The sequence below is a fragment of the Lithobates pipiens genome, unplaced genomic scaffold (genome assembly GCF_037356315.1).
Source record: "Lithobates pipiens isolate NorthernLeopardFrog02 unplaced genomic scaffold, aLitPip1_a1.2 Scaffold_13, whole genome shotgun sequence".
Lineage (NCBI taxonomy): Eukaryota > Metazoa > Chordata > Amphibia > Anura > Ranidae > Lithobates > Lithobates pipiens.
Genome location: NW_027507718.1, coordinates 385582055 through 385603101, shown reverse-complemented (window position 1 = coordinate 385603101; position 21047 = coordinate 385582055). Strand labels below are relative to the sequence as shown.

The 21047-nt window shown below is 42.9% G+C and overlaps 12 non-coding genes across 12 annotated transcripts; all 12 read left to right on the top strand.

Annotated features, from left to right (window-relative positions):
- Positions 1–141: 141 nt before the first annotated feature.
- On the top strand, positions 142–226 carry TRNAR-UCU (transfer RNA arginine (anticodon UCU)). The gene is given in 2 exon segments: positions 142–178; positions 191–226. It is a non-coding gene; the product is annotated as a tRNA-Arg (tRNA).
- Positions 227–1342: 1116 nt separating this feature from the next.
- Positions 1343–1427, top strand: TRNAR-UCU (transfer RNA arginine (anticodon UCU)). Its single transcript is given in 2 exon segments — positions 1343–1379; positions 1392–1427. It is a non-coding gene; the product is annotated as a tRNA-Arg (tRNA).
- A 1115-nt stretch (positions 1428–2542) lies between these two features.
- Positions 2543–2627, top strand: TRNAR-UCU (transfer RNA arginine (anticodon UCU)). The gene is given in 2 exon segments: positions 2543–2579; positions 2592–2627. It is a non-coding gene; the product is annotated as a tRNA-Arg (tRNA).
- A 1115-nt stretch (positions 2628–3742) lies between these two features.
- On the top strand, positions 3743–3827 carry TRNAR-UCU (transfer RNA arginine (anticodon UCU)). Its single transcript is given in 2 exon segments — positions 3743–3779; positions 3792–3827. It is a non-coding gene; the product is annotated as a tRNA-Arg (tRNA).
- A 5456-nt stretch (positions 3828–9283) lies between these two features.
- On the top strand, positions 9284–9368 carry TRNAR-UCU (transfer RNA arginine (anticodon UCU)). Its single transcript is given in 2 exon segments — positions 9284–9320; positions 9333–9368. It is a non-coding gene; the product is annotated as a tRNA-Arg (tRNA).
- A 1115-nt stretch (positions 9369–10483) lies between these two features.
- Positions 10484–10568, top strand: TRNAR-UCU (transfer RNA arginine (anticodon UCU)). Its single transcript is given in 2 exon segments — positions 10484–10520; positions 10533–10568. It is a non-coding gene; the product is annotated as a tRNA-Arg (tRNA).
- Positions 10569–12883: 2315 nt separating this feature from the next.
- TRNAR-UCU (transfer RNA arginine (anticodon UCU)) lies at positions 12884–12968 on the top strand. Its single transcript is given in 2 exon segments — positions 12884–12920; positions 12933–12968. It is a non-coding gene; the product is annotated as a tRNA-Arg (tRNA).
- A 1115-nt stretch (positions 12969–14083) lies between these two features.
- TRNAR-UCU (transfer RNA arginine (anticodon UCU)) lies at positions 14084–14168 on the top strand. The gene is given in 2 exon segments: positions 14084–14120; positions 14133–14168. It is a non-coding gene; the product is annotated as a tRNA-Arg (tRNA).
- A 1115-nt stretch (positions 14169–15283) lies between these two features.
- TRNAR-UCU (transfer RNA arginine (anticodon UCU)) lies at positions 15284–15368 on the top strand. The gene is given in 2 exon segments: positions 15284–15320; positions 15333–15368. It is a non-coding gene; the product is annotated as a tRNA-Arg (tRNA).
- A 1128-nt stretch (positions 15369–16496) lies between these two features.
- On the top strand, positions 16497–16581 carry TRNAR-UCU (transfer RNA arginine (anticodon UCU)). Its single transcript is given in 2 exon segments — positions 16497–16533; positions 16546–16581. It is a non-coding gene; the product is annotated as a tRNA-Arg (tRNA).
- Positions 16582–18896: 2315 nt separating this feature from the next.
- On the top strand, positions 18897–18981 carry TRNAR-UCU (transfer RNA arginine (anticodon UCU)). The gene is given in 2 exon segments: positions 18897–18933; positions 18946–18981. It is a non-coding gene; the product is annotated as a tRNA-Arg (tRNA).
- Positions 18982–20096: 1115 nt separating this feature from the next.
- Positions 20097–20181, top strand: TRNAR-UCU (transfer RNA arginine (anticodon UCU)). Its single transcript is given in 2 exon segments — positions 20097–20133; positions 20146–20181. It is a non-coding gene; the product is annotated as a tRNA-Arg (tRNA).
- Positions 20182–21047: the final 866 nt, after the last annotated feature.

Here is a 21047-nt window from a genome sequence, read left to right as displayed (position 1 = left end):
TAAATTTAAATCTTAAACTGTATCTGGACCAGATCTTGAGCTCATTCCTATTATTTAGCAGTGACCATTATTCAATTGTGTTTATTTGTCACGACTTGAATAGTTCCTCAGGCAAGTTCCTCTAAAAAAGTCTTCAGAGAGGGCTCTGTGGCGCAATGGATAGCGCATTGGACTTCTAGTTGGTGTAGTAATTCAAAGGTTGTGGGTTCGAGTCCCACCAGAGTCGGTTTTATATAGTCATTCTTCATAGTGATGCTGCTCTAATGCTTTATAAAGTAATGGATTACATTCATAAGGGAGCTTTATTGACGTGGATTTGCTGCACAAGTTTAACGATAGAGCCTAGTGGTTTAGGCTTCTCTTGAGAGTTGATATCAGCAAAATTGGAAGTACCCTGTGCAATTCAGAGCAAAGAGAGGGAATGGTAAGCTAACCTGCGTTATATTGTTCCCTTCCCTCATGCCCGGTGCAAGCTGTAATTCTTTATGTACCCTTTTGTCTGCCCCACAACTATTTACTGTCTAAATCTCGCTACCTTCCCCACAATAAGAATTCCAAAGAATGCCCCATTTTTACCAATGACACCACCAAACTTCCACTTCACTCCCGTGATATCTCTCGACTATTGCAACTCCTTACTCTATGGCCTGCCTCTAAACAGACCATTCGCCCTTCAGTCTATCTGATTCGCTACTGCCAGTGGTATCCCCCTTACCAACCATTTACTAGTAGAGGTGTCAGCCACCCGATCTCTGCCAATCTCTCCTTGGCTTCCGTTCTCCCAACAAATCAAATTCAAAATACTAAGGGCATAAAAAGCTTCCCACAACTCTGCCTCTAGCTACATCATTAACCTTATCATATAGTATCAAATAAACCACCCTGTTCTCTGCTTCCAAGAACTCCTGTTCGCTAGCTCCCTCAACACTTCATCCCATGCTGTCCTCTGGGATTTTCCCATGGACTATCCCACCCTCTCAAATTCCCTACACCAATCTATATGGCTATTTCCCTGTCTGTATGCTTCAGGTGATCCCTGCAAACTCATCTATTCAGGATAGTCTTTCCTGCCATCACCTAATTGCTGAGCTCTTCCTTTCTCCAACAACTAATCAACGGTACAAATATTTCTACTTAACATGACCTCCAGTTCCCACTTAAATATCAAAAGATATTGCACTAAGGCACATGCCCAAGCAGGTAAATTTAAATCTTAAACTGTATCTGGACCAGATCTTGAGCTCATCCCTATTATTTAGCAGTGACCATTATTCAATTGTGTTTATTTGTTACGACTTGAATAGTTCCTCAGGCAAGTTCCTCTAACAAAGTGTTTAGAGATGGCTCTGTGGCGCAATGGATAGCGCATTGGACTTCTAGTTGGTGTAGTAATTCAAAGGTTGTGGGTTCGAGTCCCACCAGAGTCGGTTTTATATAGTCATTCTTCATAGTGATGCTGCTCTAATGCTTTATAAAGTAATGGATTACATTCATAAGGGAGCTTTATTGACGTGGATTTGCTGCACAAGTTAACGATAGAGCCTAGTGGTTTAGGCTTCTCTTGAGAGTTGATATCAGCAAAATTGGAAGTACCCTGTGCAATTCAGAGCAAAGAGAGGGAATGGTAAGCTAACCTGCGTTATATTGTTCCCTTCCCTCATGCCCGGTGCAAGCTGTAATTCTTTATGTACCCTTTTGTCAGCCCCACAACTATTTACTGTCTAAATCTCGCTACCTTCCCCACAATAAGAATTCCAAAGAATGCCCCATTTTTAACAATGACACCACCAAACTTCCACTTCACTCCCGTGATATCTCTCGACTATTGCAACTCCTTACTCTATGGCCTGCCTCTAAACAGACCATTCCCCCTTCAGTCTATCTGATTCGCTACTGCCAGTTGTATCCCCCTTACCAACCATTTACTAGTAGAGGTGTCAGCCACCCGATCTCTGCCAATCTCTCCTTGGCTTCCGTTCTCCCAACAAATCAAATTCAAAATACTAAGGGCATAAAAAGCTTCCCACAACTCTGCCTCTAGCTACATCATTAACCTTATCATATAGTATCAAATAAACCACCCTGTTCTCTGCTTCCAAGAACTCCTGTTTGCTAGCTCCCTCAACACTTCATCCCATGCTGTCCTCTGGGATTTTCCCATGGACTATCCCATCCTCTCAGATTCCCTACACCAATCTATATGGCTATTTCCCTGTCTGTATGCTTCAGGTGATCCCTGCAAACTCATCTATTCAGGATAGTCTTTCCTGCCATCACCTAATTGCTGAGCTCTTCCTTTCTCCAACAACTAATCAACGGTACAAATATTTCTACTTAACATGACCTCCGGTTCCCACTTAAATATCAAAAGATATTGCACTAAGGCACATGCCCAAGCAGGTAAATTTAAATCTTAAACTGTATCTGGACCAGATCTTGAGCTCATCCCTATTATTTAGCAGTGACCATTATTCAATTGTGTTTATTTGTTACGACTTGAATAGTTCCTCAGGCAAGTTCCTCTAACAAAGTCTTCAGAGAGGGCTCTGTGGCGCAATGGATAGCGCATTGGATTTCTAGTTGGTGTAGTAATTCAAAGGTTGTGGGTTCGAGTCCCACCAGAGTCGGTTTTATATAGTCATTCTTCATAGTGATGCTGCTCTAATGCTTTATAAAGTAATGGATTACATTCATAAGGGAGCTTTATTGACGTGGATTTGCTGCACAAGTTAACGATAGAGCCTAGTGGTTTAGGCTTCTCTTGAGAGTTGATATCAGCAAAATTGGAAGTACCCTGTGCAATTCAGAGCAAAGAGAGGGAATGGTAAGCTAACCTGCGTTATATTGTTCCCTTCCCTCATGCCCGGTGCAAGCTGTAATTCTTTATGTACCCTTTTGTCAGCCCCACAACTATTTACTGTCTAAATCTCGCTACCTTCCCCACAATAAGAATTCCAAAGAATGCCCCATTTTTACCAATGACACCACCAAACTTCCACTTCACTCCCGTGATATCTCTCGACTATTGCAACTCCTTACTCTATGGCCTGCCTCTAAACAGACCATTCGCCCTTCAGTCTATCTGATTCGCTACTGCCAGTGGTATCCCCCTTACCAACCATTTACTAGTAGAGGTGTCAGCCACCCGATCTCTGCCAATCTCTCCTTGGCTTCCGTTCTCCCAACAAATCAAATTCAAAATACTAAGGGCATAAAAAGCTTCCCACAACTCTGCCTCTAGCTACATCATTAACCTTATCATATAGTATCAAATAAACCACCCTGTTCTCTGCTTCCAAGAACTCCTGTTCGCTAGCTCCCTCAACACTTCATCCCATGCTGTCCTCTGGGATTTTCCCATGGACTATCCCACCCTCTCAAATTCCCTACACCAATCTATATGGCTATTTCCCTGTCTGTATGCTTCAGGTGATCCCTGCAAACTCATCTATTCAGGATAGTCTTTCCTGCCATCACCTAATTGCTGAGCTCTTCCTTTCTCCAACAACTAATCAACGGTACAAATATTTCTACTTAACATGACCTCCAGTTCCCACTTAAATATCAAAAGATATTGCACTAAGGCACATGCCCAAGCAGGTAAATTTAAATCTTAAACTGTATCTGGACCAGATCTTGAGCTCATCCCTATTATTTAGCAGTGACCATTATTCAATTGTGTTTATTTGTTACGACTTGAATAGTTCCTCAGGCAAGTTCCTCTAACAAAGTGTTCAGAGATGGCTCTGTGGCGCAATGGATAGCGCATTGGACTTCTAGTTGGTGTAGTAATTCAAAGGTTGTGGGTTCGAGTCCCACCAGAGTCGGTTTTATATAGTCATTCTTCATAGTGATGCTGCTCTAATGCTTTATAAAGTAATGGATTACATTCATAAGGGAGCTTTATTGACGTGGATTTGCTGCACAAGTTAACGATAGAGCCTAGTGGTTTAGGCTTCTCTTGAGAGTTGATATCAGCAAAATTGGAAGTACCCTGTGCAATTCAGAGCAAAGAGAGGGAATGGTAAGCTAACCTGCGTTATATTGTTCCCTTCCCTCATGCCCGGTGCAAGCTGTAATTCTTTATGTACCCTTTTGTCAGCCCCACAACTATTTACTGTCTAAATCTCGCTACCTTCCCCACAATAAGAATTCCAAAGAATGCCCCATTTTTAACAATGACACCACCAAACTTCCACTTCACTCCCGTGATATCTCTCGACTATTGCAACTCCTTACTCTATGGCCTGCCTCTAAACAGACCATTCCCCCTTCAGTCTATCTGATTCGCTACTGCCAGTTGTATCCCCCTTACCAACCATTTACTAGTAGAGGTGTCAGCCACCCGATCTCTGCCAATCTCTCCTTGGCTTCCGTTCTCCCAACAAATCAAATTCAAAATACTAAGGGCATAAAAAGCTTCCCACAACTCTGCCTCTAGCTACATCATTAACCTTATCATATAGTATCAAATAAACCACCCTGTTCTCTGCTTCCAAGAACTCCTGTTTGCTAGCTCCCTCAACACTTCATCCCATGCTGTCCTCTGGGATTTTCCCATGGACTATCCCATCCTCTCAGATTCCCTACACCAATCTATATGGCTATTTCCCTGTCTGTATGCTTCAGGTGATCCCTGCAAACTCATCTATTCAGGATAGTCTTTCCTGCCATCACCTAATTGCTGAGCTCTTCCTTTCTCCAACAACTAATCAATAGACATGTGCATTCGTTTTCGTCCGAATGCATTTTCGTCCGAATTTCAGCTATTTTCGTTTTCGTTTTGCCAAACGATAACGAAAGCACAAAATCCGAAAAACGAAAGATCCGACATAAATAAATGCTTTATTTTCGTTTTCATTGTTACAACAGTTCGATATAGAATAGGAGATTCGACGTGACTCTGACAAGTGTCTATAGAACCTGTGTTCGAATGTGCCTAACCTTACCTCTATTAGTCCAAGATTATATAGAGAAAATATTCGACAGAGAAAAAAGATTTGACAGAGAGAAAAGATTCTGCAAGATACTGTCCTAAAAAGTGTTTGGGGACCCGGGTCCTGCCCCAGGGGACATGTATCAATGCAAAAAAAAGTTTTAAAAACGGCCGTTTTTTCGGGAGCAGTGATTTTAATAATGATTAAAGTGAAACAATAAAAGTGTAATATTCCTTTAAATTTCGTAGGGGGGGGTTGTCTATAGTATGCCTGTGAAGGGGCGCATGTTTCCCGTGCTTAGAATTGTCCCTGCACAAAGTGTCATTTATGCAGGAAAAAAAGTCCTTTAAAATCACTCGCAGCTATTATGAATTGTCGGCTCCGTAATACAGAGAACACTCATTGAAAGTCATTGATAAAAAAATAAATAAATAAATAAAAAAAAAAAAAGCGTGGGGGTCCCCCAAATTCAATTACCAGGCCCTTCAGGTCTGGTATGGATATTAAGGGGAACCCTGCCTCAAATTTAAGAAAAAATTTGACGTGGGGTTCCCCCTAAATATCCATAACCAGACCCTTCAGGTCTGGTATGGATATTAAGGGGAACCCCGCGTCAAATTTAAAAAAAAATTGACGTGGGGTTCCCCCTAAAAATCCATACCAGACCCTTTATCCGAGCACGCAACCTGGCAGGCCGCAGGAAAAGAGGGGGGGACGAGAGAGCGGCCCCCCTCCCTCCTGAACCGTACCAGGCCACATGCCCTCAACATTGGGAGGATGCTTTGGGGGTCTGTGACCCCTCAAAGCACCTTGTCCCCATGTTGATGAAGACAAGGGCCTCATCCCCACAACCCTGGCCGGTGGTTGTGGAGGTCTGCGGGCGGGGGGCTTATCAGAATCTGGAAGCCCCCTTTAACAAGGGGACCCCCAGATCCCGCCCCCCCCCCTGTTTGAAATGGTAAGGGGGTACAAAAGTACCCCTACCATTTCACAAAGAAAGTGTAAAAAATGTTTAAATAAAACAAACACACTTTTGAAAAATTCCTTTATTAAAAATAAAAAAATAAAAAAAAGATTCCAGCGGCGGTAATCCACTCTTGCTATCCATCGACGGACGGTCATATCTCCAGCGATGTCTAATATCATCCAGCGCAGCGCAGCATCCTTCTTCTGTCTCCGTGGAGGAGACACTACAGGCATTCCGGCGGCTGGCGTTTGTTATATACGGAGGGCGGGGCCACCCGTCACCTGACCCCGCCCCCCTCTGACGCAAGGGGAAACCCAGGGTTCCCCGTGACGTAGGGGTGACCCGCACCCCTCTGATGTAACACAGGCAGGTTTCCGTTACATCAGAGGGGGGCGGGGTCACCTATACGTCACGGGGAACCCCGGGTTTCCCCTTGCGTCAGAGGGGGGCGGGGTCAGGTGACGGGTGGCCCCGCCCTCCGTATATAACAAACGTCAGCCGCCGGAATGCCTGTAGTGTCTCCTCCACGGAGACAGAAGAAGGATGCTGCGCTGCGCTGGATGATATTAGACATCGCTGGAGATATGACCGTCCGTCGATGGATAGCAAGAGTGGATTACCGCCGCTGGAATCTTTTTTTTATTTTTTTATTTTTAATAAAGGAATTTTTCAAAAGTGTGTTTGTTTTATTTAAACATTTTTTACACTTTCTTTGTGAAATGGTAGGGGTACTTTTGTACCCCCTTACCATTTCAAACAGGGGGGGGGGCGGGATCTGGGGGTCCCCTTGTTAAAGGGGGCTTCCAGATTCTGATAAGCCCCCCGCCCGCAGACCTCCACAACCACCGGCCAGGGTTGTGGGGATGAGGCCCTTGTCCTCATCAACATGGGGACAAGGTGCTTTGAGGGGTCACAGACCCCCAAAGCATCCTCCCAATGTTGAGGGCATGTGGCCTGGTACGGTTCAGGAGGGAGGGGGGGCCGCTCTCTCGTCCCCCCCTCTTTTCCTGCGGCCTGCCAGGTTGCGTGCTCGGATAAAGGGTCTGGTATGGATTTTTAGGGGGAACCCCACGTCAATTTTTTTTTAAATTTGACGCGGGGTTCCCCTTAATATCCATACCAGACCTGAAGGGTCTGGTTATGGATATTTAGGGGGAACCCCACGTCAAATTTTTTCTTAAATTTGAGGCAGGGTTCCCCTTAATATCCATACCAGACCTGAAGGGCCTGGTAATTGAATTTGGGGGACCCTCACGCTTTTTTATTTATTTATTTATTTTTTTTTTTTATCAATGACTTTCAATGAGTGTTCTCTGTATTACGGGAGCCGACAATTCATAATAGCTGCGAGTGATTTTAAAGGACTTTTTTTCCTGCATAAATGACACTTTGTGCAGGGACAATTCTAAGCACGGGAAACATGCGCCCCTTCACAGGCATACTATAGACAACCCCCCCCTACGAAATTTAAAGGAATATTACACTTTTATTGTTTCACTTTAATCATTATTAAAATCACTGCTCCCGAAAAAACGGCCGTTTTTAAAACTTTTTTTTGCATTGATACATGTCCCCTGGGGCAGGACCCGGGTCCCCAAACACTTTTTAGGACAGTAACTTGCAAATTAGCCTTTAAAATTAGCACTTTAGATTTTGAACGTTGGAGTCCCATAGACTTTAATAGGGTTCTAAAGTACGCTATATAGTTAGCTCCGTCGAATCTTCTTTATACATTCGACAGACACCATAAGCCTTCCAAGACAGATTCGACCGTAATTCATGTGGATTTTCGGACGAATGCAATTTTTGAACGAAAAACGAAATAAATAAAAACGAATTTCGGGAGTAACTAAATAAATTAAGTTTTCAGACGAAAACGAAATTCCGAAACAAAATATTTTACTCTGCACATGTCTACTAATCAACGGTACAAATATTTCTACTTAACATGACCTCCGGTTCCCACTTAAATATCAAAAGATATTGCACTAAGGCACATGCCCAAGCAGGTAAATTTAAATCTTAAACTGTATCTGGACCAGATCTTGAGCTCATCCCTATTATTTAGCAGTGACCATTATTCAATTGTGTTTATTTGTTACGACTTGAATAGTTCCTCAGGCAAGTTCCTCAGGCAAGTTCCTCAGGCAAGTTCCTCTAACAAAGTCTTCAGAGAGGGCTCTGTGGCGCAATGGGTAGCGCATTGGACTTCTAGTTGGTGTAGTAATTCAAAGGTTGTGGGTTCGAGTCGGTTTTATATAGTCATTCTTCATAGTGATGCTGCTCTAATGCTTTATAAAGTAATGCATTACATTCATAAGGGAGCTTTATTGACGTGGATTTGCTGCACAAGTTAACGATAGAGCCTAGTGGTTTAGGCTTCTCTTGAGAGTTGATATCAGCAAAATTGGAAGTACCCTGTGCAATTCAGAGCAAAGAGAGGGAATGGTAAGCTAACCTGCGTTATATTGTTCCCTTCCCTCATGCCCGGTGCAAGCTGTAATTCTTTATGTACCCTTTTGTCAGCCCCACAACTATTTACTCTCTAAATCTCGCTACCTTCCCCACAATAAGAATTCCAAAGAATGCCCCATTTTTACCAATGACACCACCAAACTTCCACTTCACTCCCGTGATATCTCTCGACTATTGCAACTCCTTACTCTATGGCCTGCCTCTAAACAGACCATTCCCCCTTCAGTCTATCTGATTCGCTACTGCCAGTTGTATCCCCCTTACCAACCATTTACTAGTAGAGGTGTCAGCCACCCGATCTCTGCCAATCTCTCCTTGGCTTCCGTTCTCCCAACAAATCAAATTCAAAATACTAAGGGCATAAAAAGCTTCCCACAACTCTGCCTCTAGCTACATCATTAACCTTATCATATAGTATCAAATAAACCACCCTGTTCTCTGCTTCCAAGAACTCCTGTTCGCTAGCTCCCTCAACACTTCATCCCATGCTGTCCTCTGGGATTTTCCCATGGACTATCCCATCCTCTCAGATTCCCTACACCAATCTATATGGCTATTTCCCTGTCTGTATGCTTCAGGTGATCCCTGCAAACTCATCTATTCAGGATAGTCTTTCCTGCCATCACCTAATTGCTGAGCTCTTCCTTTCTCCAACAACTAATCAACGGTACAAATATTTCTACTTAACATGACCTCCGGTTCCCACTTAAATATCAAAAGATATTGCACTAAGGCACATGCCCAAGCAGGTAAATTTAAATCTTAAACTGTATCTGGACCAGATCTTGAGCTCATCCCTATTATTTAGCAGTGACCATTATTCAATTGTGTTTATTTGTTACGACTTGAATAGTTCCTCAGGCAAGTTCCTCAGGCAAGTTCCTCTAACAAAGTCTTCAGAGAGGACTCTGTGGCGCAATGGATAGTGCATTGGACTTCTAGTTGGTGTAGTAATTCAAAGGTTGTGGGTTCGAGTCCCACCAGAGTCGGTTTTATATAGTCATTCTTCATAGTGATGCTGCTCTAATGCTTTATAAAGTAATGGATTACATTCATAAGGGAGCTTTATTGACGTGGATTTGCTGCACAAGTTAACGATAGAGCCTAGTGGTTTAGGCTTCTCTTGAGAGTTGATATCAGCAAAATTGGAAGTACCCTGTGCAATTCAGAGCAAAGAGAGGGAATGGTAAGCTAACCTGCGTTATATTGTTCCCTTCCCTCATGCCCGGTGCAAGCTGTAATTCTTTATGTACCCTTTTGTCAGCCCCACAACTATTTACTGTCTAAATCTCGCTACCTTCCCCACAATAAGAATTCCAAAGAATGCCCCATTTTTACCAATGACACCACCAAACTTCCACTTCACTCCCGTGATATCTCTCGACTATTGCAACTCCTTACTCTATGGCCTGCCTCTAAACAGACCATTCCCCCTTCAGTCTATCTGATTCGCTACTGCCAGTTGTATCCCCCTTACCAACCATTTACTAGTAGAGGTGTCAGCCACCCGATCTCTGCCAATCTCTCCTTGGCTTCCGTTCTCCCAACAAATCAAATTCAAAATACTAAGGGCATAAAAAGCTTCCCACAACTCTGCCTCTAGCTACATCATTAACCTTATCATATAGTATCAAATAAACCACCCTGTTCTCTGCTTCCAAGAACTCCTGTTCGCTAGCTCCCTCAACACTTCATCCCATGCTGTCCTCTGGGATATTCCCATGGACTATCCCATCCTCTCAGATTCCCTACACCAATCTATATGGCTATTTCCCTGTCTGTATGCTTCAGGTGATCCCTGCAAACTCATCTATTCAGGATAGTCTTTCCTGCCATCACCTAATTGCTGAGCTCTTCCTTTCTCCAACAACTAATCAACGGTACAAATATTTCTACTTAACATGACCTCCGGTTCCCACTTAAATATCAAAAGATATTGCACTAAGGCACATGCCCAAGCAGGTAAATTTAAATCTTAAACTGTATCTGGACCAGATCTTGAGCTCATCCCTATTATTTAGCAGTGACCATTATTCAATTGTGTTTATTTGTTACGACTTGAATAGTTCCTCAGGCAAGTTCCTCTAACAAAGTCTTCAGAGAGGGCTCTGTGGCGCAATGGATAGCGCATTGGACTTCTAGTTGGTGTAGTAATTCAAAGGTTGTGGGTTCGAGTCCCACCAGAGTCGGTTTTATATAGTCATTCTTCATAGTGATGCTGCTCTAATGCTTTATAAAGTAATGGATTACATTCATAAGGGAGCTTTATTGACGTGGATTTGCTGCACAAGTTAACGATAGAGCCTAGTGGTTTAGGCTTCTCTTGAGAGTTGATATCAGCAAAATTGGAAGTACCCTGTGCAATTCAGAGCAAAGAGAGGGAATGGTAAACTAACCTGCGTTATATTGTTCCCTTCCCTCATGCCCGGTGCAAGCTGTAATTCTTTATGTACCCTTTTGTCAGCCCCACAACTATTTACTGTCTAAATCTCGCTACCTTCCCCACAATAAGAATTCCAAAGAATGCCCCATTTTTACCAATGACACCACCAAACTTCCACTTCACTCCCGTGATATCTCTCGACTATTGCAACTCCTTACTCTATGGCCTGCCTCTAAACAGACCATTCGCCCTTCAGTCTATCTGATTCGCTACTGCCAGTTGTATCCCCCTTACCAACCATTTACTAGTAGAGGTGTCAGCCACCCGATCTCTGCCAATCTCTCCTTGGCTTCCGTTCTCCCAACAAATCAAATTCAAAATACTAAGGGCATAAAAAGCTTCCCACAACTCTGCCTCTAGCTACATCATTAACCTTATCATATAGTATCAAATAAACCACCCTGTTCTCTGCTTCCAAGAACTCCTGTTCGCTAGCTCCCTCAACACTTCATCCCATGCTGTCCTCTGTGATTTTCCCATGGACTATCCCATCCTCTCGAATTCCCTACACCAATCTATATGGCTATTTCCCTGTCTGTATGCTTCAGGTGATCCCTGCAAACTCATCTATTCAGGATAGTCTTTCCTGCCATCACCTAATTGCTGAGCTCTTCCTTTCTCCAACAACTAATCAACGGTACAAATATTTCTACTTAACATGACCTCCGGTTCCCACTTAAATATCAAAAGATATTGCACTAAGGCACATGCCCAAGCAGGTAAATTTAAATCTTAAACTGTATCTGGACCAGATCTTGAGCTCATCCCTATTATTTAGCAGTGACCATTATTCAATTGTGTTTATTTGTTACGACTTGAATAGTTCCTCAGGCAAGTTCCTCTAACAAAGTCTTCAGAGAGGGATCTGTGGCGCAATGGATAGCGCATTGGACTTCTAGTTGGTGTAGTAATTCAAAGGTTGTGGGTTCGAGTCCCACCAGAGTCGGTTTTATATAGTCATTCTTCATAGTGATGCTGCTCTAATGCTTTATAAAGTAATGGATTACATTCATAAGGGAGCTTTATTGACGTGGATTTGCTGCACAAGTTAACGATAGAGCCTAGTGGTTTAGGCTTCTCTTGAGAGTTGATATCAGCAAAATTGGAAGTACCCTGTGCAATTCAGAGCAAAGAGAGGGAATGGTAAACTAACCTGCGTTATATTGTTCCCTTCCCTCATGCCCGGTGCAAGCTGTAATTCTTTATGTAGCCTTTTGTCAGCCCCACAACTATTTACTGTCTAAATCTCGCTACCTTCCCCACAATAAGAATTCCAAAGAATGCCCCATTTTTACCAATGACACCACCAAACTTCCACTTCACTCCCGTGATATCTCTCGACTATTGCAACTCCTTACTCTATGGCCTGCCTCTAAACAGACCATTCGCCCTTCAGTCTATCTGATTCGCTACTGCCAGTTGTATCCCCCTTACCAACCATTTACTAGTAGAGGTGTCAGCCACCCGATCTCTGCCAATCTCTCCTTGGCTTCCGTTCTCCCAACAAATCAAATTCAAAATACTAAGGGCATAAAAAGCTTCCCACAACTCTGCCTCTAGCTACATCATTAACCTTATCATATAGTATCAAATAAACCACCCTGTTCTCTGCTTCCAAGAACTCCTGTTCGCTAGCTCCCTCAACACTTCATCCCATGCTGTCCTCTGGGATTTTCCCATGGACTATCCCATCCTCTCAAATTCCCTATACCAATCTATATGGCTATTTCCCTGTCTGTATGCTTCAGGTGATCCCTGCAAACTCATCTATTCAGGATAGTCTTTCCTGCCATCACCTAATTGCTGAGCTCTTCCTTTCTCCAACAACTAATCAACGGTACAAATATTTCTACTTAACATGACCTCCGGTTCCCACTTAAATATCAAAAGATATTGCACTAAGGCACATGCCCAAGCAGGTAAATTTAAATCTTAAACTGTATCTGGACCAGATCTTGAGCTCATCCCTATTATTTAGCAGTGACCATTATTCAATTGTGTTTATTTGTTACGACTTGAATAGTTCCTCAGGCAAGTTTCTCTAACAAAGTCTTCAGAGAGGGCTCTGTGGCGCAATGGATAGCCCATTGGACTTCTAGTTGGTGTAGTAATTCAAAGGTTGTGGGTTCGAGTCCCACCAGAGTCGGTTTTATATAGTCATTCTTCATAGTGATGCTGCTCTAATGCTTTATAAAGTAATGGATTACATTCATAAGGGAGCTTTATTGACGTGGATTTGCTGCACAAGTTAACGATAGAGCCTAGTGGTTTAGGCTTCTCTTGAGAGTTGATATCAGCAAAATTGGAAGTACCCTGTGCAATTCAGAGCAAAGAGAGGGAATGGTAAACTAACCTGCGTTATATTGTTCCCTTCCCTCATGCCCGGTGCAAGCTGTAATTCTTTATGTACCCTTTTGTCAGCCCCACAACTATTTACTGTCTAAATCTCGCTACCTTCCCCACAATAAGAATTCCAAAGAATGCCCCATTTTTACCAATGACACCACCAAACTTCCACTTCACTCCCGTGATATCTCTCGACTATTGCAACTCCTTACTCTATGGCCTGCCTCTAAACAGACCATTCGCCCTTCAGTCTATCTGATTCGCTACTGCCAGTTGTATCCCCCTTACCAACCATTTACTAGTAGAGGTGTCAGCCACCCGATCTCTGCCAATCTCTCCTTGGCTTCCGTTCTCCCAACAAATCAAATTCAAAATACTAAGGGCATAAAAAGCTTCCCACAACTCTGCCTCTAGCTACATCATTAACCTTATCATATAGTATCAAATAAACCACCCTGTTCTCTGCTTCCAAGAACTCCTGTTCGCTAGCTCCCTCAACACTTCATCCCATGCTGTCCTCTGGGATTTTCCCATGGACTATCCCATCCTCTCAAATTCCCTATACCAATCTATATGGCTATTTCCCTGTCTGTATGCTTCAGGTGATCCCTGCAAACTCATCTATTCAGGATAGTCTTTCCTGCCATCACCTAATTGCTGAGCTCTTCCTTTCTCCAACAACTAATCAACGGTACAAATATTTCTACTTAACATGACCTCCGGTTCCCACTTAAATATCAAAAGATATTGCACTAAGGCACATGCCCAAGCAGGTAAATTTAAATCTTAAACTGTATCTGGACCAGATCTTGAGCTCATCCCTATTATTTAGCAGTGACCATTATTCAATTGTGTTTATTTGTTACGACTTGAATAGTTCCTCAGGCAAGTTCCTCTAACAAAGTCTTCAGAGAGGGCTCTGTGGCGCAATGGATAGCCCATTGGACTTCTAGTTGGTGTAGTAATTCAAAGGTTGTGGGTTCGAGTCCCACCAGAGTCGGTTTTATATAGTCATTCTTCATAGTGATGCTGCTCTAATGCTTTATAAAGTAATGGATTACATTCATTAGGGAGCTTTATTGACGTGGATTTGCTGCACAAGTTAACGATAGAGCCTAGTGGTTTAGGCTTCTCTTGAGAGTTGATATCAGCAAAATTGGAAGTACCCTGTGCAATTCAGAGCAAAGAGAGGGAATGGTAAACTAACCTGCGTTATATTGTTCCCTTCCCTCATGCCCGGTGCAAGCTGTAATTCTTTATGTACCCTTTTGTCAGCCCCACAACTATTTACTGTCTAAATCTCGCTACCTTCCCCACAATAAGAATTCCAAAGAATGCCCCATTTTTACCAATGACACCACCAAACTTCCACTTCACTCCCGTGATATCTCTCGACTATTGCAACTCCTTACTCTATGGCCTGCCTCTAAACAGACCATTCGCCCTTCAGTCTATCTGATTCGCTACTGCCAGTTGTATCCCCCTTACCAACCATTTACTAGTAGAGGTGTCAGCCACCCGATCTCTGCCAATCTCTCCTTGGCTTCCGTTCTCCCAACAAATCAAATTCAAAATACTAAGGGCATAAAAAGCTTCCCACAACTCTGCCTCTAGCTACATCATTAACCTTATCATATAGTATCAAATAAACCACCCTGTTCTCTGCTTCCAAGAACTCCTGTTTGCTAGCTCCCTCAACACTTCATCCCATGCTGTCCTCTGGGATTTTCCCATGGACTATCCCATCCTCTCAAATTCCCTATACCAATCTATATGGCTATTTCCCTGTCTGTATGCTTCAGGTGATCCCTGCAAACTCATCTATTCAGGATAGTCTTTCCTGCCATCACCTAATTGCTGAGCTCTTCCTTTCTCCAACAACTAATCAACGGTACAAATATTTCTACTTAACATGACCTCCGGTTCCCACTTAAATATCAAAAGATATTGCACTAAGGCACATGCCCAAGCAGGTAAATTTAAATCTTAAACTGTATCTGGACCAGATCTTGAGCTCATCCCTATTATTTAGCAGTGACCATTATTCAATTGTGTTTATTTGTTACGACTTGAATAGTTCCTCAGGCAAGTTCCTCTAGCAAAGTCTTCAGAGAGGGCTCTGTGGCGCAATGGATAGCGCATTGGACTTCTAGTTGGTGTAGTAATTCAAAGGTTGTGGGTTCGAATCCCACCAGAGTCGGTTTTATATAGTCATTCTTCATAGTGATGCTGCTCTAATGCTTTATAAAGTAATGGATTACATTCATAAGGGAGCTTTATTGACGTGGATTTGCTGCACAAGTTAACGATAGAGCCTAGTGGTTTAGGCTTCTCTTGAGAGTTGATATCAGCAAAATTGGAAGTACCCTGTGCAATTCAGAGCAAAGAGAGGGAATGGTAAACTAACCTGCGTTATATTGTTCCCTTCCCTCATGCCCGGTGCAAGCTGTAATTCTTTATGTACCCTTTTGTCAGCCCCACAACTATTTACTGTCTAAATCTCGCTACCTTCCCCACAATAAGAATTCCAAAGAATGCCCCATTTTTACCAATGACACCACCAAACTTCCACTTCACTCCCGTGATATCTCTCGACTATTGCAACTCCTTACTCTATGGCCTGCCTCTAAACAGACCATTCGCCCTTCAGTCTATCTGATTCGCTACTGCCAGTTGTATCCCCCTTACCAACCATTTACTAGTAGAGGTGTCAGCCACCCGATCTCTGCCAATCTCTCCTTGGCTTCCGTTCTCCCAACAAATCAAATTCAAAATACTAAGGGCATAAAAAGCTTCCCACAACTCTGCCTCTAGCTACATCATTAACCTTATCATATAGTATCAAATAAACCACCCTGTTCTCTGCTTCCAAGAACTCCTGTTCGCTAGCTCCCTCAACACTTCATCCCATGCTGTCCTCTGGGATTTTCCCATGGACTATCCCATCCTCTCAAATTCCCTACACCAATCTATATGGCTATTTCCCTGTCTGTATGCTTCAGGTGATCCCTGCAAACTCATCTATTCAGGATAGTCTTTCCTGCCATCACCTAATTGCTGAGCTCTTCCTTTCTCCAACAACTAATCAACGGTACAAATATTTCTACTTAACATGACCTCCGGTTCCCACTTAAATATCAAAAGATATTGCACTAAGGCACATGCCCAAGCAGATAAATTTAAATCTTAAACTGTATCTGGACCAGATCTTGAGCTCATCCCTATTATTTAGCAGTGACCATTATTCAATTGTGTTTATTTGTTACGACTTGAATAGTTCCTCAGGCAAGTTCCTCAGGCAAGTTCCTCTAACAAAGTCTTCAGAGAGGGCTCTGTGGCGCAATGGATAGCGCATTGGACTTCTAGTTGGTGTAGTAATTCAAAGGTTGTGGGTTCGAGTCCCACCAGAGTCGGTTTTATATAGTCATTCTTCATAGTGATGCTGCTCTAATGCTTTATAATGTAATGGATTACATTCATAAGGGAGCTTTATTGACGTGGATTTGCTGCACAAGTTAACGATAGAGCCTAGTGGTTTAGGCTTCTCTTGAGAGTTGATATCAGCAAAATTGGAAGTACCCTGTGCAATTCAGAGCAAAGAGAGGGAATGGTAAGCTAACCTGCGTTATATTGTTCCCTTCCCTCATGCCCGGTGCAAGCTGTAATTCTTTATGTACCCTTTTGTCAGCACCACAACTATTTACTGTCTAAATCTCGCTACCTTCCCCACAATAAGAATTCCAAAGAATGCCCCATTTTTACCAATGACACCACCAAACTTCCACTTCACTCCCGTGATATCTCTCGACTATTGCAACTCCTTACTCTATGGCCTGCCTCTAAACAGACCATTCCCCCTTCAGTCTATCTGATTCGCTACTGCCAGTTGTATCCCCCTTACCAACCATTTACTAGTAGAGGTGTCAGCCACCCGATCTCTGCCAATCTCTCCTTGGCTTCCGTTCTCCCAACAAATCAAATTCAAAATACTAAGGGCATAAAAAGCTTCCCACAACTCTGCCTCTTGCTACATCATTAACCTTATCATATAGTATCAAATAAACCACCCTGTTCTCTGCTTCCAAGAACTCCTGTTCGCTAGCTCCCCCAACACTTCATCCCATGCTGTCCTCTGGGATTTTCCCATGGACTATCCCATCCTCTCAAATTCCCTATACCAATCTATATGGCTATTTCCCTGTCTGTATGCTTCAGGTGATCCCTGCAAACTCATCTATTCAGGATAGTCTTTCCTGCCATCACCTAATTGCTGAGCTCTTCCTTTCTCCAACAACTAATCAACGGTACAAATATTTCTACTTAACATGACCTCCGGTTCCCACTTAAATATCAAAAGATATTGCACTAAGGCACATGCCCAAGCAGGTAAATTTAAATCTTAAACTGTATCTGGACCAGATCTTGAGCTCATCCCTATTATTTAGCAGTGACCATTATTCAATTGTGTTTATTTGTTACGACTTGAATAGTTCCTCAGGCAAGTTCCTCTAACAAAGTCTTCAGAGAGGGCTCTGTGGCGCAATGGATAGCGCATTGGACTTCTAGTTGGTGTAGTAATTCAAAGGTTGTGGTTTCGAGTCCCACCAGAGTTGGTTTTATATAGTCATTCTTCATAGTGATGCTGCTCTAATGCTTTATAAAGTAATGGATTACATTCATAAGGGAGCTTTATTGACGTGGATTTGCTGCACAAGTTAACGATAGAGCCTAGTGGTTTAGGCTTCTCTTGAGAGTTGATATCAGCAAAATTGGAAGTACCCTGTGCAATTCAGAGCAAAGAGAGGGAATGGTAAGCTAACCTGCGTTATATTGTTCCCTTCCCTCATGCCCGGTGCAAGCTGTAATTCTTTATGTAGCCTTTTGTCAGCCCCACAACTATTTACTGTCTAAATCTCGCTACCTTCCCCACAATAAGAATTCCAAAGAATGCCCCATTTTTACCAATGACACCACCAAACTTCCACTTCACTCCCGTGATATCTCTCGACTATTGCAACTCCTTACTCTATGGCCTGCCTCTAAACAGACCATTCGCCCTTCAGTCTATCTGATTCGCTACTGCCAGTGGTATCCCCCTTACCAACCATTTACTAGTAGAGGTGTCAGCCACCCGATCTCTGCCAATCTCTCCTTGGCTTCCGTTCTCCCAACAAATCAAATTCAAAATACTAAGGGCATAAAAAGCTTCCCACAACTCTGCCTCTAGCTACATCATTAACCTTATCATATAGTATCAAATAAACCACCCTGTTCTCTGCTTCCAAGAACTCCTGTTCGCTAGCTCCCTCAACACTTCATCCCATGCTGTCCTCTGGGATTTTCCCATGGACTATCCCATCCTCTCAAATTCCCTACACCAATCTATATGGCTATTTCCCTGTCTGTATGCTTCAGGTGATCCCTGCAAACTCATCTATTCAGGATAGTCTTTCCTGCCATCACCTAATTGCTGAGCTCTTCCTTTCTCCAACAACTAATCAACGGTACAAATATTTCTACTTAACATGACCTCCGGTTCCCACTTAAATATCAAAAGATATTGCACTAAGGCACATGCCCAAGCAGGTAAATTTAAATCTTAAACTGTATCTGGACCAGATCTTGAGCTCATCCCTATTATTTAGCAGTGACCATTATTCAATTGTGTTTATTTGTTACGACTTGAATAGTTCCTCAGGCAAGTTCCTCTAACAAAGTCTTCAGAGAGGGCTCTGTGGCGCAATGGATAGCCCATTGGACTTCTAGTTGGTGTAGTAATTCAAAGGTTGTGGGTTCGAGTCCCACCAGAGTCGGTTTTATATAGTCATTCTTCATAGTGATGCTGCTCTAATGCTTTATAAAGTAATGGATTACATTCATAAGGGAGCTTTATTGACGTGGATTTGCTGCACAAGTTAACGATAGAGCCTAGTGGTTTAGGCTTCTCTTGAGAGTTGATATCAGCAAAATTGGAAGTACCCTGTGCAATTCAGAGCAAAGAGAGGGAATGGTAAGCTAACCTGCGTTATATTGTTCCCTTCCCTCATGCCCGGTGCAAGCTGTAATTCTTTATGTACCCTTTTGTCAGCCCCACAACTATTTACTGTCTAAATCTCGCTACCTTCCCCACAATAAGAATTCCAAAGAATGCCCCATTTTTACCAATGACACCACCAAACTTCCACTTCACTCCCGTGATATCTCTCGACTATTGCAACTCCTTACTCTATGGCCTGCCTCTAAACAGACCATTCGCCCTTCAGTCTATCTGATTCGCTACTGCCAGTGGTATCCCCCTTACCAACCATTTACTAGTAGAGGTGTCAGCCACCCGATCTCTGCCAATCTCTCCTTGGCTTCCGTTCTCCCAACAAATCAAATTCAAAATACTAAGGGCATAAAAAGCTTCCCACAACTCTGCCTCTAGCTACATCATTAACCTTATCATATAGTATCAAATAAACCACCCTGCTCTCTGCTTCCAAGAACTCCTGTTCGCTAGCTCCCTCAACACTTCATCCCATGCTGTCCTCTGGGATTTTCCCATGGACTATCCCATCCTCTCAAAATCCCTACACCAATCTATATGGCTATTTCCCTGTCTGTATGCTTCAGGTGATCCCTGCAAACTCATCTATTCAGGATAGTCTTTCCTGCCATCACCTAATTGCTGAGCTCTTCCTTTCTCCAACAACTAATCAACGGTACAAATATTTCTACTTAACATGACCTCCGGTTCCCACTTAAATATCAAAAGATATTGCACTAAGGCACATGCCCAAGCAGGTAAATTTAAATCTTAAACTGTATCTGGACCAGATCTTGAGCTCATCCCTATTATTTAGCAGTGACCATTATTCAATTGTGTTTATTTGTTACGACTTGAATAGTTCCTCAGGCAAGTTCCTCTAACAAAGTCTTCAGAGAGGGCTCTGTGGCGCAATGGATAGCCCATTGGACTTCTAGTTGGTGTAGTAATTCAAAGGTTGTGGGTTCGAGTCCCACCAGAGTCGGTTTTATATAGTCATTCTTCATAGTGATGCTGCTCTAATGCTTTATAAAGTAATGGATTACATTCATAAGGGAGCTTTATTGACGTGGATTTGCTGCACAAGTTAACGATAGAGCCTAGTGGTTTAGGCTTCTCTTGAGAGTTGATATCAGCAAAATTGGAAGTACCCTGTGCAATTCAGAGCAAAGAGAGGGAATGGTAAGCTAACCTGCGTTATATTGTTCCCTTCCCTCATGCCCGGTGCAAGCTGTAATTCTTTATGTACCCTTTTGTCAGCCCCACAACTATTTACTGTCTAAATCTCGCTACCTTCCCCACAATAAGAATTCCAAAGAATGCCCCATTTTTACCAATGACACCACCAAACTTCCACTTCACTCCCGTGATATCTCTCGACTATTGCAACTCCTTACTCTATGGCCTGCCTCTAAACAGACCATTCGCCCTTCAGTCTATCTGATTCGCTACTGCCAGTGGTATCCCCCTTACCAACCATTTACTAGTAGAGGTGTCAGCCACCCGATCTCTGCCAATCTCTCCTTGGCTTCCGTTCTCCCAACAAATCAAATTCAAAATACTAAGGGCATAAAAAGCTTCCCACAACTCTGCCTCTAGCTACATCATTAACCTTATCATATAGTATCAAATAAACCACCCTGCTCTCTGCTTCCAAGAACTCCTGTTCGCTAGCTCCCTCAACACTTCATCCCATGCTGTCCTCTGGGATTTTCCCATGGACTATCCCATCCTCTCAAAATCCCTACACCAATCTATATGGCTATTTCCCTGTCTGTATGCTTCAGGTGATCCCTGCAAACTCATCTATTCAGGATAGTCTTTCCTGCCATCACCTAATTGCTGAGCTCT